The sequence below is a fragment of the Equus caballus genome, chromosome 1 (assembly GCF_041296265.1).
Source record: "Equus caballus isolate H_3958 breed thoroughbred chromosome 1, TB-T2T, whole genome shotgun sequence".
Taxonomy (NCBI): Eukaryota; Metazoa; Chordata; class Mammalia; order Perissodactyla; family Equidae; genus Equus; species Equus caballus.
In genome coordinates, this window is record NC_091684.1 from 13,624,602 (window position 1) to 13,639,379 (window position 14,778).

The following is a 14,778-nucleotide window of genomic DNA, read 5'->3' on the forward strand; positions in this document are numbered from 1 at the left end:
GGACTCTATGCACATGGTTGAATATATTTTAAAAAGAAAAATAAACATAACTTTTTAATTGTTAACTTTAGTGGAAAGGAGAGAATAGGGTTGAGGGGACAGGCCTATAAGCTAGATTTATTTGAATGTACCTTGCTTTGTAGATTGAATTTTGAAACTCTGCAGATATGCTACATACTTATAAAAATAAAATAAACAATCAAAAGAAGAGTGGCTGTACGTCCTCCATCTCTCTTTCCTCTATTCCAGCAACTTTGCAGCCCACCTATCCCAGACAACAAAGGTATAAGAGACAAGGGGCTACTGACCACTAAGGACTCATGTGAGGCACGAAATAAACTTGTGTTGGGTTAAGCCACTGAAATGTCGAAGAAACTAAGGTCGAGTACCTGGCCCATCTACCACATGATGCAGGTAAAGCACTTGGAGCAGTCGCTCTGGCCCATACTAAGCACTCAGTACCTGTTACTAGGGTTACCTTTAACCTGAGAACTCAAATGCAGCCAAGCCTCCTAACAGCCCTGGAGCCAAGAATGAGAACTATCCAGGCTCCCCGTCAGACTCATATTTCTTCCTCTCTTTGAATGTATGTTTTATTTTTTCCCATGTAGAGATTAGTTTTCTCTCTCTCTCCACATGACAAACGGAAGTCCCACAACCCACACATTTATTTTTCCTCCATTCAAGAGAAAAGTTCAGACATTGGCTATCTCTCAGTCCAATTCTAAATCCCCTGAAGAGAGGATGTTATTGGCTTAGCTTCGGTCAAGTGTCCATTCATAATCCACTAATATGGTCACTGGGAGAGGGTCCCGCCACCCTCCAGCCACTGCCATGAGTGGGGCAGGCAGTCACCCAAGAGCAGTCCCCAGCAGATTCCGCCAGGCATGCCCTGCAGAATGACTCTAATGGTTAGGGTATGGCTTCAGAGACCCAACATTATAATGGCATAAACAAGAGAGAACAGTCTTTCTTCCTCCGTCGAGCAGCTTGTATAGGCATTCTAGAATTTGTATAGTGGGTGTAGTGGGTTGAACAGTGTCTCTCCACAATTCATGTCCACGTGGAACCTCAGAATGTGTCCTTATTTGGAAATAAGGTCCTTGCGGATGTAATTAAGGATCTCAAGATGAAATCATCCTCAATTTAGGGCGGGCCCTAAATCCAATGACTGATGTCTTTATAAGACGAGGAAAGGACAGCGAGACACAGAGAGGCCATGTGAACACAGAAGCACAGGTTGAGGTGACGCTGCCACAAGCCAAGGAGTAGCTGGGGCCGCTAGAAGCTAGAAGAGGCAAGAAAGGATTCTTCCCTTGTGTCTTCAGAGGAGCATGGCCTTGCCCACACCTGGATTTCAGACTTCCAGCCTTCGGAACTGCAAGAGAATAAATTTCTGTTGTTTTAAGCCACACAATTAGTGGTAATTTGTTATGGCAGCCCCTGGAAACTAATACAGTGTTTCTCTGGGCATCTGAGACCCAGGCTACTTCCAGGTTCCTTTCCACCACCCTACAAGGTGGCCCTCAACTTCGTGATTAAAGATGGATCTGTAGTCTTCATATCCACTGAGCATTGGGATGGGAAGGAGAGAAAAAGGAGCTCACGGTCTTTTTTTTTTGAGTAAGCTCATCCCTGAGCTAACATCTGCCAATCCTCCTTTTTTTTTTTTCTTGCTGAGGAAGACTGGCCCTGAGCTAACATCCATGCCCATCTTCCTCTACTTTATATGTGGGACCCCTGCCACATCATGGATTGATGAGCAGTGCCATGTCCGCACCCGGGATCCGAACCGGCAAACCCCGGGCTGCCAAAGCAGAGCGTGCGCACTTAACCGCTGTGCCACCGGGCTAGCCCCCAAACTCTCTCCTTTTAAGAACACATCTCTGAGGTAGCACTCATTACTTCCACTTACATCCTACAGCCAAGCCTAGCAGCAAAGGAGCTGGGGAAATAGTCTTTAGTCTGAGTGGCCAAAGGCTCGGCTAAAATTTAGGTTTCTATTACCAAGGAAGAAGAGAAGAAAAGATATTGGGAGACAAAGTACAGTGTCTATCCCTATGATGAAATTATTTCTAAAGTTTTTTTTTTTTTAACTTCCTACCGTCTTCTTATTTTGTGTTTTAACAAAAAGATCAAGGACAGACTTCTGGAGATTTCACTGGATCTGGATGTTGAATGATGGAATGGGTGCCAGAGAAAATCAGCAGGAAGGGCATTGCAGCCCAAGGGGCAGCCTGAGCAAGCACACGGAGTCCTGAGCTTAAATCGATCTCTTCTTTAGGAAAACCTTCCCTGGCTCCCCAAATTAGGTTACGTCCTCTGTCTCACACCCAACCAGTCCGCAGTTCTCCTTTGTACCACTCATTGTGTCTGTCCAAGTCTGTTGACCTGATAAAGGAAAACTCCTTCAGGGCAGGGACCGTGTCTGTCTTGAGCATCTCTCGTGTTCCCAGCACCTGGTTCAGTACCCAGCACACAGTAGGTGCTCAGTAAATACTTGTGATTGAATGAATGCAGGAACTAAGGCAGGAGCGTGCACGTTTCAGCTAGATCAATAACGTATAAGGCCAACAAAGAGGGGCGTCAGCTTCCGAGCTGTGGAGGAGTGGGCCAGAATGAGGACTGACTGGAGACTGGAGCCAGATTTTGTGAGGAATGGGGGGCTGCTACTTTTTTAAAGCAGAGATTTGCCTTCAGAGAGTTAATACAGTCATGATAAATAGGATTTCCTCTTTTAGAAAATGGAAATAGGGGCCGGCCCTGTGGCCGAGTGGTTAAGTTCACACGCTCCACTTTGGCAGCCCAGGGTTTCACTGGTTTGGATCCTGGGCATGGACATGGCTCCACTCATCAGGCCACGCTGAGGCGGTGTCCTGCATGCCACAACTAGAAGGACCCACAACTAAAATATGCAACTATGTCCTGGGGGGCTTTGGAGAGAAAAAGCAGAAAAAAGAAAATGGAATGACACATATTTGGTAGGGGTGTTGGGAGGATGTAATGAGATCCTAGTGCCTGGCTCCTAGAAGGCAGTCAGTAAACAGTCTATGACTAGAGGAGGGAAAGGCTGAGGGACATAAGTCAGTTCACTCATTTATCTGTCAAATGTTTGAAGACGGCACCCAGTGAGTCGCCGAGAGTCACCCTGCCCCTCCAACTCCAGGATGCACACCAACAGAACGTATGTCCAAGGATCTCTAGCCAAGTGGGAAAACCAACCTTCACACAAAGCTCCAGTAAGAGTTGAACATGGCTTAAACCTAGGCCTGAGGGAAGCAGAGGCCTCCTCTCTCTCTACTGGACTGAATGCAGCAGGACCCAGAAGGCAAGGGTCAGTGGACCTGCCCATGCGGTCACAGTGGAGGCATCCAAGAAGAAAGAACGACAGATCCCCACTTCCCTCTCCCCCAGGAGGGTGGCCTGTCAAGTGTGCTAACTCAGGAAGTGAAAGAAGGGTGGAGCCTGGGACCTGACCTTTAAGACCAGTTAGTTACTCCACCCACTGATGAGAGTGGTACCATCACATCTCCCTCTCCCCTGGGAGGAAGCAATTAAAAAGGAGGGGAAGCGTGATGAGAAAGTTTCCTCTGATATTCTCCCTAATGGGGAGAGAAGCAGGAGTCTTCTTTTCTATGTCCTGGGTCTAAAGAGGAACTAAAGAGGAATTAAAACGGTATCTGGTTCTCTTTAAGCTGTCAGACATTTGAAGGTTGGGGAGGGTGTTCCTGGGATGAAGAAGAGGATGTGCAAAGGCGTGGAGCCACGAAAGAGCACGGCAAGTCCAGAAAGCAGTCTGTAGTTCATTTTGTTTGCAGCCTAGTGAGTATGTGGAGAAAACAACAGAAGTCCTAGACAGGTGGGCAGGAACAAGACAGTTTGTCAAGACCGCTTAATTTAAAGAAAAGTTTCTTCTATGGTCTGAATGTTTGTGTCCTCCCAAAACTCATGTGTTGAAATCCTAACCCCTAAAGGTGATGGTGGTATTAGTAGGCGGGGTCTTTGGGAGGTGACTAGGTCATGAGGCTGGAGTGCTTATGAATGGGATTAGTGCCCTTATGAAACGCTCCAGTGAGCATTCTAGCCCCTTCCACCAGGTGAGGACACAGCAAGACGTCTGCCACCCGGAGAGAGCCCTCACTCAACCATGTTGGCGCCCTGAGCTTGGATTTCCAGGCTCAAAGACTGAGAAATAAATTTCTGTTGGTTATAGGCTACCCAGTCTGTCGTATTTTGTTATAGCCGCCTGAACAGACTCAGACAGAAATCAGAGATGAACAGCAAACATCGTATTTATCTGTGAAATACTAGAGGCAATAACGCAGATAAAAAAGAATAGGAGGCATAACGATTAGAAAGGATGAGACAAAATTATCACTGTTATCGCAACAAAAAGAACAAAATACCTTGGGGTAAATTTAACTAAGGAAGTGAAGGACCTATATAATGAAAATTACAAGGCCTTTCTGAGAGAATTGGATGATGACATAAGGAGATGGAAAGACATTCCGTGTACATGGATTGGAAGAATAAACATAGTTAAAATGTCCGTTCTACCTAAAGCAATCTACAGATTCAATGCAATCCCAATCAGAATCCCAAGGACATTCTTTACAGAATTAGAACAAAGAATCCTAAAATTCATATGGGGCAACAAAAGACCCCAAATTTCTAAAGCAATCCTGAGAAAAAAGAACAAAACGGGAGGCATCACAATCCCTGACTTCAAAACATACTACAAAGCTACAGTAATCAAAACAGCATGGTACTGGTACAAAAACAGGTGCACAGATCAATGGAACAGAATTGAAAGCCCAGAAATAAAATCACACATCTATGGACAGCTTATCTTCGACAAAGGAGCTGAGTGCATACAATGGAGAAAAGAAAGTCTTTTCAACAAATGGTGCTGGGAAAACTGGAAAGCCATATGTAAAAGAATGAAAATTGACCATTCTTTTTCATCATTCACCAAAATAAACTCAAAATGGATCAAAGACCTAAAGGTGAGACCTGAAACCATAAGGCTTCTAGAAGAAAACGTAGGCAGTACACTCTTTGACATGAGTATTAGAAGGATCTTTTCGGACACCATGTCTTCTCAGAGAAGGGAAACAATAGAAAGAATAAACAAATGGGACTTCATCAGACTAAAGAGCTTCTTCAAGGCAAATGAAAACAGGATTGAAACAAAAAAACAACCCACTAACTGGGAAAAAATATTTGCAAGTCATATATCTGACAAAGGCTTAATATCCATAATATATAAAGAACTCTCACAACTCAACAACAAAAAATCAAACAACCTGATCCAAAAATGGGCTGGAGACATGAACAGACATTTCTCCAAAGAAGATATACGGATGGCCAATAGGCACATGAAAAGATGTTCATCATCGCTGATCATCAGGGAAATGCAAATCAAAACTACACTAAGATATCACCTTACACCCATTAGAATGACAAAAATATCTAAAACTAATAGTAACAAATGTTGGAGAGGTTGTGGAGAAAAAGGAACCCTCATACACTGCTGGTGGGAATGCAAACTGGTGCAGCTACTATGGAAAACAGTACGGAGATTCCTCAAAAAATTAAAAATAGAACTACCATACGATCCAGCCATCCCACTACTGGGTATCTATCCAAAGAGCTTGAAGTCAGCAATTCCAAAAGTCCTATGCACCCCAATGTTCATTGCAGCATTATTTACAATATCCAAGACATGGAAGCAACCTAAGTGCCCATCAACAGATGAATGGATAAAGAAGTTGTGGTATATATATACAATGGAATTCTACTCAGCTGCAAAACAGAACAAAATCATTCCATTTGCAATAACATGGATGGACCTTGAGGGAATTATGTTAAGTGAAATACACCAGTTAGAGAAAGATAATCTCTGTATGACTCCACTCATATGAGGAATTTAAAAATGTGGACAAAGAGAACAGATTAGTGGCTACCGGGGAAAGGTGGGGTGGGGAGTGGGCACAAAAGGTGACGAGGCGCACCTACAACACGAGTGACAAACATTAATGTACAACTGAAATTTCACAAGATTGTAACCTATCATTAACTCAATAAAAAAAAAATTATCACTGTTGACAGATGATGTGATTGCCTCCCCCGTGCTCTATTACAGAAACAGCTGGATTGGAGGCTGTGTCAGTCTGCTAGCGCTGCTATAACAAAGTACTATAGATCGGCAGTGTAACAACAGGAATTTGTTTTCTCTCAGTTCTGGAGGCTGGAAATCCAAAATTAAGGTGTCGGCAGGGTTGGATTCTCCTGAGGCCTCTCTCCCTGGCGTGCACATGGCTGCCTTCTCGCTGTGTCCTCACATGGCCTTTCCTGTGTGAGCTCACCTCTGCTGTCTCTTACTTTTCTTATGAGGACAGGGCCCCACCCTCATGACCTCACTTAACTTTATTATCTCTTTAAAGGCCCTATGCCCAAATACAGTCACATTAGGGGTTAGGGTTTCAACATATGAATTTTGGGGAGACACAAGTGAGTCCATGACAGAGACTAAGACCTATGGCCATCACTGGACTCCTTGATATCTTCCCTGCTGGACTGATCTGAGAGAGGGAAGAGAAAGAGAAAGGGAGAGAGCAGAGATAGGGATTCAAGTCAAGCAAGCACAGTAAAAGCTCCCTCCCCGGTTCTCACTTGTCCTGGGAGAGGAGGGAATGGGGAAGAGAGAGAGCAGGCGTGTTACTCACAGTGGCTCTCAAGCCTGGCTGCTCATTAGAATAAGCTGGGAGCTTTACAAAATTGTCAGTGCCTGGGCCCCACCCACAGAGTTTTTGAGTTAATTGGTCGGGGTGGAGTCTGGGCTTGTGTATTTTTTTATTGAGATATACTTCACGTACCATAAAGTGCACCTTTTTAAAGTGTACAATTCAGTGGTTTTAGTGTGTTTACAAAGTGGTGGAACTATCACGGCTATCTAATTCTAGAATACTTTCCTTACTCCAAAAGGAAACCCAGACCCACTGGTAGTCGCTCCCCATTCCTCCTTACTCCCAGCCCCTGAAAACACCAATCTACTTTCTTTCTTTATGGATTTGTCCATGCTGGACATTTCATAGAAATGGAATCATACAATATGCGGGCTTTTGTGTCTGGCTTCTTTCGTGGGCTCGTGTACTTTTAAAAATCTCTCTGGGAGCCGGCCCCATGGCTGAGTGGTTAAGTTCCCACCCTCCGCTTCAGTGGCCCAGGGTTCGCTAGTTTGGATCCTGGGCACAGACCTAGCACTGCTTGTCAGACCATGCGGTGGCAGCATCCCACACAGAAGACCTAGAATGATCTACAACTAGCATATACAACTATGTACTGGGGCTTTAGGGAGGGAAAGAAAAACAAAAGAGGAAGATTGGCAATAGATGTTAGCTCAGGGCCATTATTCCTCACCAAAAGACAAAAACATCTCGGGGCTGGCCCCGTGGCCGAGTGGTTAGGTTCACGTGCTGCACTTCAGCGGGCCAGGCTTTCACTGGTTCGGATCCTCAGTGTGGACCTAGTACCGCTCATCAAGCCGTGCTGAGGCAGCATCCACATCGCACAACCAGAAGGACCTACAACTAGAATGTACGACTATGTACTAGGGGGCTTTGAAGAGAAGAAGAAGAAGAAACAAAAAAAGAAGATTGGCGACAGATGTTAGCTCAGGTGCCAATCTTTAAAAAACAGAAATCTCTCTGGTTGTGGAGCTGGGGTTAAGAACCGCTGTGTTAGTAGAAGTCCTTTCAAGGAAACAAGAGAATTCCAGAAGAATTTCTCTGAGCCTTATTTATGGTCAGACCACAGCAAAAGAGATTCCCAGTAGCTCCAGCAAAAAAAGGTGGTAAAGGGCTCTCACTGGCCCAGAATGGGTCACATGTTCACCCACTGGCAAATCACAGTGGCCAGGGTATAATCACATGATCACTCCTTTGAACTTTAGCTTAAGGAAAATGGGGAAATTGCTGAAGGATTTTAAGTAGGGGAGGACATAATCAGATTTAGAAAGATCCACTTGTCTAGGAAGTTTAAACTGCTAAGGAAAACCTAATTAACCTTACGACCCAGCATATTAAGAGTCTGATACAGTGATGCTACTAACAAAAAAAGGTATTCTCTGTTATAGACTGAATTTTTGTGTAAGCCCAGAATTCCTATGCTGAAGCCCTAACCCAAGAGTGATGGTGTTTGAAGGCGGGGCCTTTGGGAGGTGATTAGGTTTAGATGAGGTCATGAAGGGGGAGCCCGCGCCATGGGAGCAGTGTCCTTACAAGAAGAGGAAGAGAGATCAGAGGTCTCTCCACCATGTGAGGACACAGCAAGAAGGAAGTTGTCTGTGAGCCAGGAAGCCCTCACAGAGGCCATATTGGTACCCAGATCTTGCACTTTCCAGCCTCCAGAACTGTGAGAAACAAATTTCTAATGCTTAAGCCACCCAGTCTATGGTATTTTGTTATGGCAGCCCGACCTGACTAAGATATTCTTTAAGTCCAGTTACCAATATATAGGAAATAGAGAAGACTGAGGACCTAGTTAAATGACACCATGGGGATGCCATCAACAAAACCCAGACTGTGGGAAACTCTACAGGACAACACGTTTCTTTTTTTCTTTCAGTAAATAAAATGCAAGGAAAAGAACGCGATAGAAGGCAAAACAACAGATTAAAAGACATTTAAAGACACAGCAACCAATCACAATATATGGCCTTATTTGATCCTAATTTGTAAAAAACTTATGACATTTATGAGATAATGAGAAATCTGCACACTAGATATTTAGTGATACTAAGGAACTATTGTTAATTCTTTTTAGGTGTTATAATAGTATTTAAAAAATCTTTATCTTTTAGAAATCCATACTGAAATATTTATGAATGAAATGATGGGATATATGGGATTTGCTTCAAAATATTATGTGAAGGAGGAGTAAACCGGGATAAGAATGCAGCAGGCCTGGCCTGGGGTGACGGGCGTTGGGCTGGGAGAATGGAAACACAGGAACATTGTAATATTCTGTCTTCTTCAATGCATGCTCAAGATTCTGCATAATAAGAAGTTTATAAGTAATAAAAGTATATATTTATATTAAAGCAGTCCTGCCTCCATTTTTTATAGTGGTTTGGGTCTTTGTGTATAAATAAAAGTACTACAACTATATTTGTTTTTTAAAGACGGAAGGGAAAGAACACTCTGGTCATAGTGGGCTCACTGGATTGGGGTGATTGAAAACTAAAGGTGAGGAGCCCAGTTAGGGGGCTATTTGAATGACCCAAGGAACAATGGTGTTGGTAGGAGGGAAAAAGAAAAAATAAAGAGATACTTAGGAAGTGAAATCCTAGGTCTCTGATACATTAAGGAGTTGTTGGTTCTTTTGTTTGGTATTTGGTTGGGTGCAGAGAGTGACAGGAGATAGGCATTGAGTATGAGGCATTGAGTATTGGGCAAGTGGGTGGCACCATCTACTGAAGTAGAAAATATCAGGGGAGGAGAAAGTTTGAGAGAGAAGGTGGTGAGTTCAACTGTACACACAAATGTACACACAATGACTTTGAGGTCCCTGTGGGACATCCAGGTGGTTAAGGGGTCTGGGAGGAGGTCGGGCAGATCGATAAAGTTGGAACCTATTAGAATAGAGCAGGTGATTGCAGCCGTGTGGTAGAACAGGATTGCCTGGAGAGGGGCTAGAAAGGAAGAAAGGACTCTGCAGAAGAAAGCAAAAGCCAGGCCCAGGCTGGCCCGGTGGTGCAGTGGTTAAGTGTGCACGTTCCACTTTGGTGGCCCGGGGTTCGCCAGTTCGGATCCCGGGTGTGGACATGGCACCACTTGTCAAGCCATGTTGTGGTAGGTGTCCCACATATAAAGTAGAGGAAGATGGGCATAGATGTTAGCTCAGGGTCAGTCTTCCTCAGCAAAAAGAGGAGGATTGGCAGCAGATGTTAGCTCAGGGCTAATCTTCCTCAAAAAAAAAAAAATCCAGACCCAGAGGAAGGCCAACTTTAAAAGGAGCAGTGGAGAAAGAGGAGCCCACAAGACAGGCTAGAAGGAAGCAGCCAGAGAAGTAGGCGGAGAACTAAGGTGTGTAAATTTCATGGAAGTCATAGGAAGCAGGAGAAGTGCCAACAGTTTCAAAAGCCACAGAACATTGATATACAGAAAGATATGAAACTATGTATTGGATTCAACAACAAAGATGTTGTGTATGATCTCAGTGGGAGCGGCCTCCGGGCTGCTGAGCACATAAGCCAATTGCCTTAGGATGAAGAGTGAATGGGAGGAAAACAAAGATGCTTCTCATGGCCTGCTCTCCCCCTTCACAGCCCCTTCTAAGGCACGCTGCCCAGTCCGTGATCCTGTGGCCCTAAATAGCCATATCCTGTAATATAAGGGTAGTGACCTATGACTTGTCTCCTCAATTGAAGAAGTTACCAGACTAATTAGATTCCATCTCTCTTGGGACTCTGTCTATTGACAGTGGCAGCTGGGCTAAAGATCCTGAGGTCGACTGGAGCTGGAGTGATCATTATGGGATGGTGCTCAATGAGAAGTAGAGAGAGGGGAGAATGGAAGAGACAGTCAGAGAGACATAGAGAGGAAAGGAAAGAGGAGGAGAAGGTAGGGGACAAAAGGGGAGAAAAGATGAGGAGCATCTGATCCTGACGGGCTTGCAGTCCCTATGCCAAGTTTCTATGGGACCAGCTGTGCTTCAGTGTCTTATCCCCAGATTTGCACGTGGTTTCCAGTGTGACCCTACAAGAGGCAGCTCCCTTGAGGCACCCAGATGGGTCTCTATTCCAAAGGAACTTGGGTAAAACAGGAAGTGAGGAAGCAGAGGTGGCGAGTGTAAACAACTCCTTCAAGAAGCTTGGTTTTGCAAGGGAGGAGAGAGATGGGGCAATATCTGGATAGGGTGATGAGGGGACTTAAAGATATTTTAAAGTTGACGGGAAAATCACGAGAGAGCGAGAAGCTGGACACACAAGAGAGCTGGCATAACAGATAATGCAAGGTCTCAGAAGAGGTGGATGGTGAGATCATCCTCAAACAGAGCCCGTGAGCTCAGTGTCATTGGCACTGATGCATCGGGCTCTCCTCCCAAGGACAGAGTGGGTCTTCTCTCAGCTGCCCCTCTGATCATGCCTCAGGAGCCATAATGACCCTCTGCTCTGTCTCAATCCACCAAGCCATTCTATCAGGCCTGTAGCAGCTTGGGATCACTGTATAATACGTTGTGTCAAATGCCTCAAAGACTTGCTAAGTCACTGCCCAGAGGCATTTGACCGCTGTCCGTTACTGCTGCATTAGAGCAGCACCCAGCTCTAACACAGAGCTTCAAAGACAGAGTTGGTTACATTCTGGCTGTTTCTAGCTGTACCGTTTAATATCTGTGCTCTATGATACAGCTCACTTAAACATTATAAACAGTGGTTCTAACAGATAAGTTGGGGAAAAAATAGTGATGTTCATCTGTATAGATGATGTTAAGGAATGAGGAATTTATACAAAAGAAATTGCTATTTATCTTTATTCAAATTACAAAGGAAACCCATGGTTTTTCCAAAAAGTTCAAAGAATATAGAAATGTAGGACTTACAAAGTAAAAGTTTTCTGTATTTCATTTCCGGAGAAAATCTCTATCTATAATATGATACGTATTTCCCAGACCTAGAGCACTAACGTAAGATATATACATAAATATAACATAAATGCTGCCATTCACCTTCTTTCTACATCTTGGTTTTTCACTTAACAATACTCAAAATTGAACATCCGACCTTATAATTTTGCAAAGTATACACACAGAGAAAAAATAATAAAGGGAAATATAACATAATGCCAATAGTGATTATCCCCGGATATTAACATTATGGAAGAGTTCTTTCATTATATATTTTTTGCCTTCTGAGTTTTCTGCAATGGGAGTACATTACTTCTAAAGTCAGAATATACATATACAACGTGCACATATATGTATTATCTATATATGCATACATACATATACACATATACATACAATATGTATACCTGCACACACACACACACACATGCACAGATATATATATATATATTTGAAAACAAGAGGCAAAAATGATGAATTATGTACAGCTTGGTTAGTTTCTCATTTGAATAAGTTGTCTGTATTTCTACTAATGTTGATGTCACTACAGAAATCCACTGAGATTTATGCTGAAATGCAGGCCCAAGTCTTTTTTTTTTTTTAAAGATTTTATTTTATTTATTTATTTATTTTTCCTTTTTCTCCCCAAAGCCCCCAGTACATAGTTGTATATTCTTCGTTGTGGGTCCTTCTAGTCGTGGCATGTGGGACTCTGCCTCAGCGTGGTTTGATGAGCAGTGCCATGTCCGCGCCCAGGATTCGAACCAACGAAACACTAGGCCACCTGCAGCGGAGTACACGAACTTAACCACTTGGCCACGGGGCCAGCCCCAGGCCCAAGTCTTTAGAAACCGAGCCTCCTTTTTGTTGGTGAACCACGGCTACCTGCCTCCCTCACACCTTGGTGCCATCACCATCCTGCTCTGAGAGTCTGCATGGCAGAAGGCAATAATAGATGGGGAAAGGAATTGTGTCACAGACCTAAGTGGGCCTGCTGACAAACCCAAGGATTAACATTTGTGGGTCAGAAGGAGAAAGGAATGCAAGTCAGCAATGTATTAGTTCAGACTAGTTGCAAGTGAAACACAACACAAAACAAATAAGAAAACGTATTGGTTCACACACTGAAAAGTCCAGGTGTAGGTATCTGTCAGGCATGGTTGGATCCTGGAGTTCAAATTATGTTATCAGAACTTGGTCTCTGTCCACCTCCCAGCTTTGTTTTCCTCTGGTTGACTTCATTTCGGCATGTACTCTGCATGGTGACCCCTGGAAGCTCCTGGTTCTCCAGAAAAAGACAGACTCTCATAGCTTCAGCAAAAGCCATGGAGCTGGCGCGGGGCTCTGATTAGCCAGGCCTGAGAAACAGTATGGAGAGTGGGGGAATTCGGGCCCCTCTGAGCCACGTGGGCCGAAATTGCAGGACCAAAGTTTCCCCAAAGTAAATTGAGGTTCTTCTGTTAGCAGAAGGGGAAATGGCAAGCAGGCCACAACATCAGATGCCCATATTGGTGGTTGGGTTTATTCTGAGATCTGCCATTACCTGCAGACACTCATGTCCACGTCTGAAAATGAGAGGGTTGCACCAAAAATCTCTAACATTCTTTCCAGCTAGAAGGAATAAGTATGAAAAAGAAAAAAAAAAAAGTAATTTCTCTATAGTGATCATGCTTAAAAATAATTTTTTTTCCCAGAGAAAGATTGAGGGTGTCAGCTGCTGAGCCTTGGCCGTCTATCGGGCCAGGGATCTGATCTCCCTAGGGATTGGGGGTAGGATGGATCCTGACAGGGGACCCCCGTGTCCCACAAGCTTGAACTCAGGCCTCAAGATCCATCCTATCTATCACACACGTGCTGCTGTCCATTCCACCTTGACCTCTGGTTCAGCCCTGGCGAAAGCAGGAATCAAGCACAAGACAGCCCCTTGTCTAGTGAGTTTATACGTGTAACGTGCCACTTCTCTGCTCAATAGATTTCAGTAGCTCCCTACTGCCAATCAAATTTGGCACAAGGCCTCATCTTGAGTTTCAAGGCATAATATGGCCCTTACATACCTGGTGGATGTATTTCCCACTCCTGTGCATATACTCTATGCTCCAGCTACTCCAGAGAGCTCTCTGTAGAACTTCTCCCCATCAAGGCCCTGAAATTACCCGTTTCCTTGTCAGTCTGTGCTACTAGCTCAACCCTAAGCAACTTGTGGGGCGGGACCAAGTCTTGTTTGCTGCTGTACGTCTAGCTCCGAGCACAGTGCCTGGTATACAGTAGGCTCTCAATCACTGTTGAGTACAAATTTCCCTGAATGTACTTCATACTTTTCCACCTGCAGGTTTCTGTTCGTGTTACTCCTGCTCCCCAGAAGATTCTCAAAGTCTTAACTAGATGCCCCTAATCTAATGTCCTCTCTCTCTGTGAACCACTCATAAGAGCCCTGATTACATCTGCATCTTATGAGCAGCTTCCATGTTGTCCTGCATTGCCCCAGCACACTGCACTCAAATATTGGTCTACTTGCTTCATTGTCACTCACCCCTCTCACCCCCGCTAGGCCGAGGGGAGCTCCCTGAAGGCAAAGGGTAGTTCTTATCCCCCTCTACATCCCGGTCTTACTCTCTCTGTCTTGGCAGCAGTTAGAATAATGTCTGCCACATAGCGCTTATCAACAAATCCTGCATAACCCAGGCGGGACAGGTCCCTCTTCTGTGTCCTGGAGTACTTCTTGCTAAAATATGGCAGGGAGAGTGAGAACAGGAATCAGATATTCAGTTCACTGCCTCCCAATTTGGAGGCTGCCCTCAGACAATAGGCCTCTCTAAGTCTGGTGACACCTGATGGTACCTCAATGGCAGAGGTGGGAGAGGAGGAGAACTCAGCCGCAGCCCTGTTGCAGACACCCTCCCAGATGATCAGAAAGTGCTCACCACCCCTTTGTCTGCCTTACTAGTCTTTGTTAACTCGAACATCACTGAACTATGTCAGGCCACAGTTGTGGACTGAACGTGCAGGTGGAGCTCACAGAGCAGCCAGTATAGTCTTTAGAGGAAGGAACAAAAGAAATGTCTGCACTTACACAGTTCCCTTGTGCCGCCCACGGTGGGGAGGTCTTATAGCATTAGGCCTCTAGGAAGCGTCTATAACAAAGACGCTTCT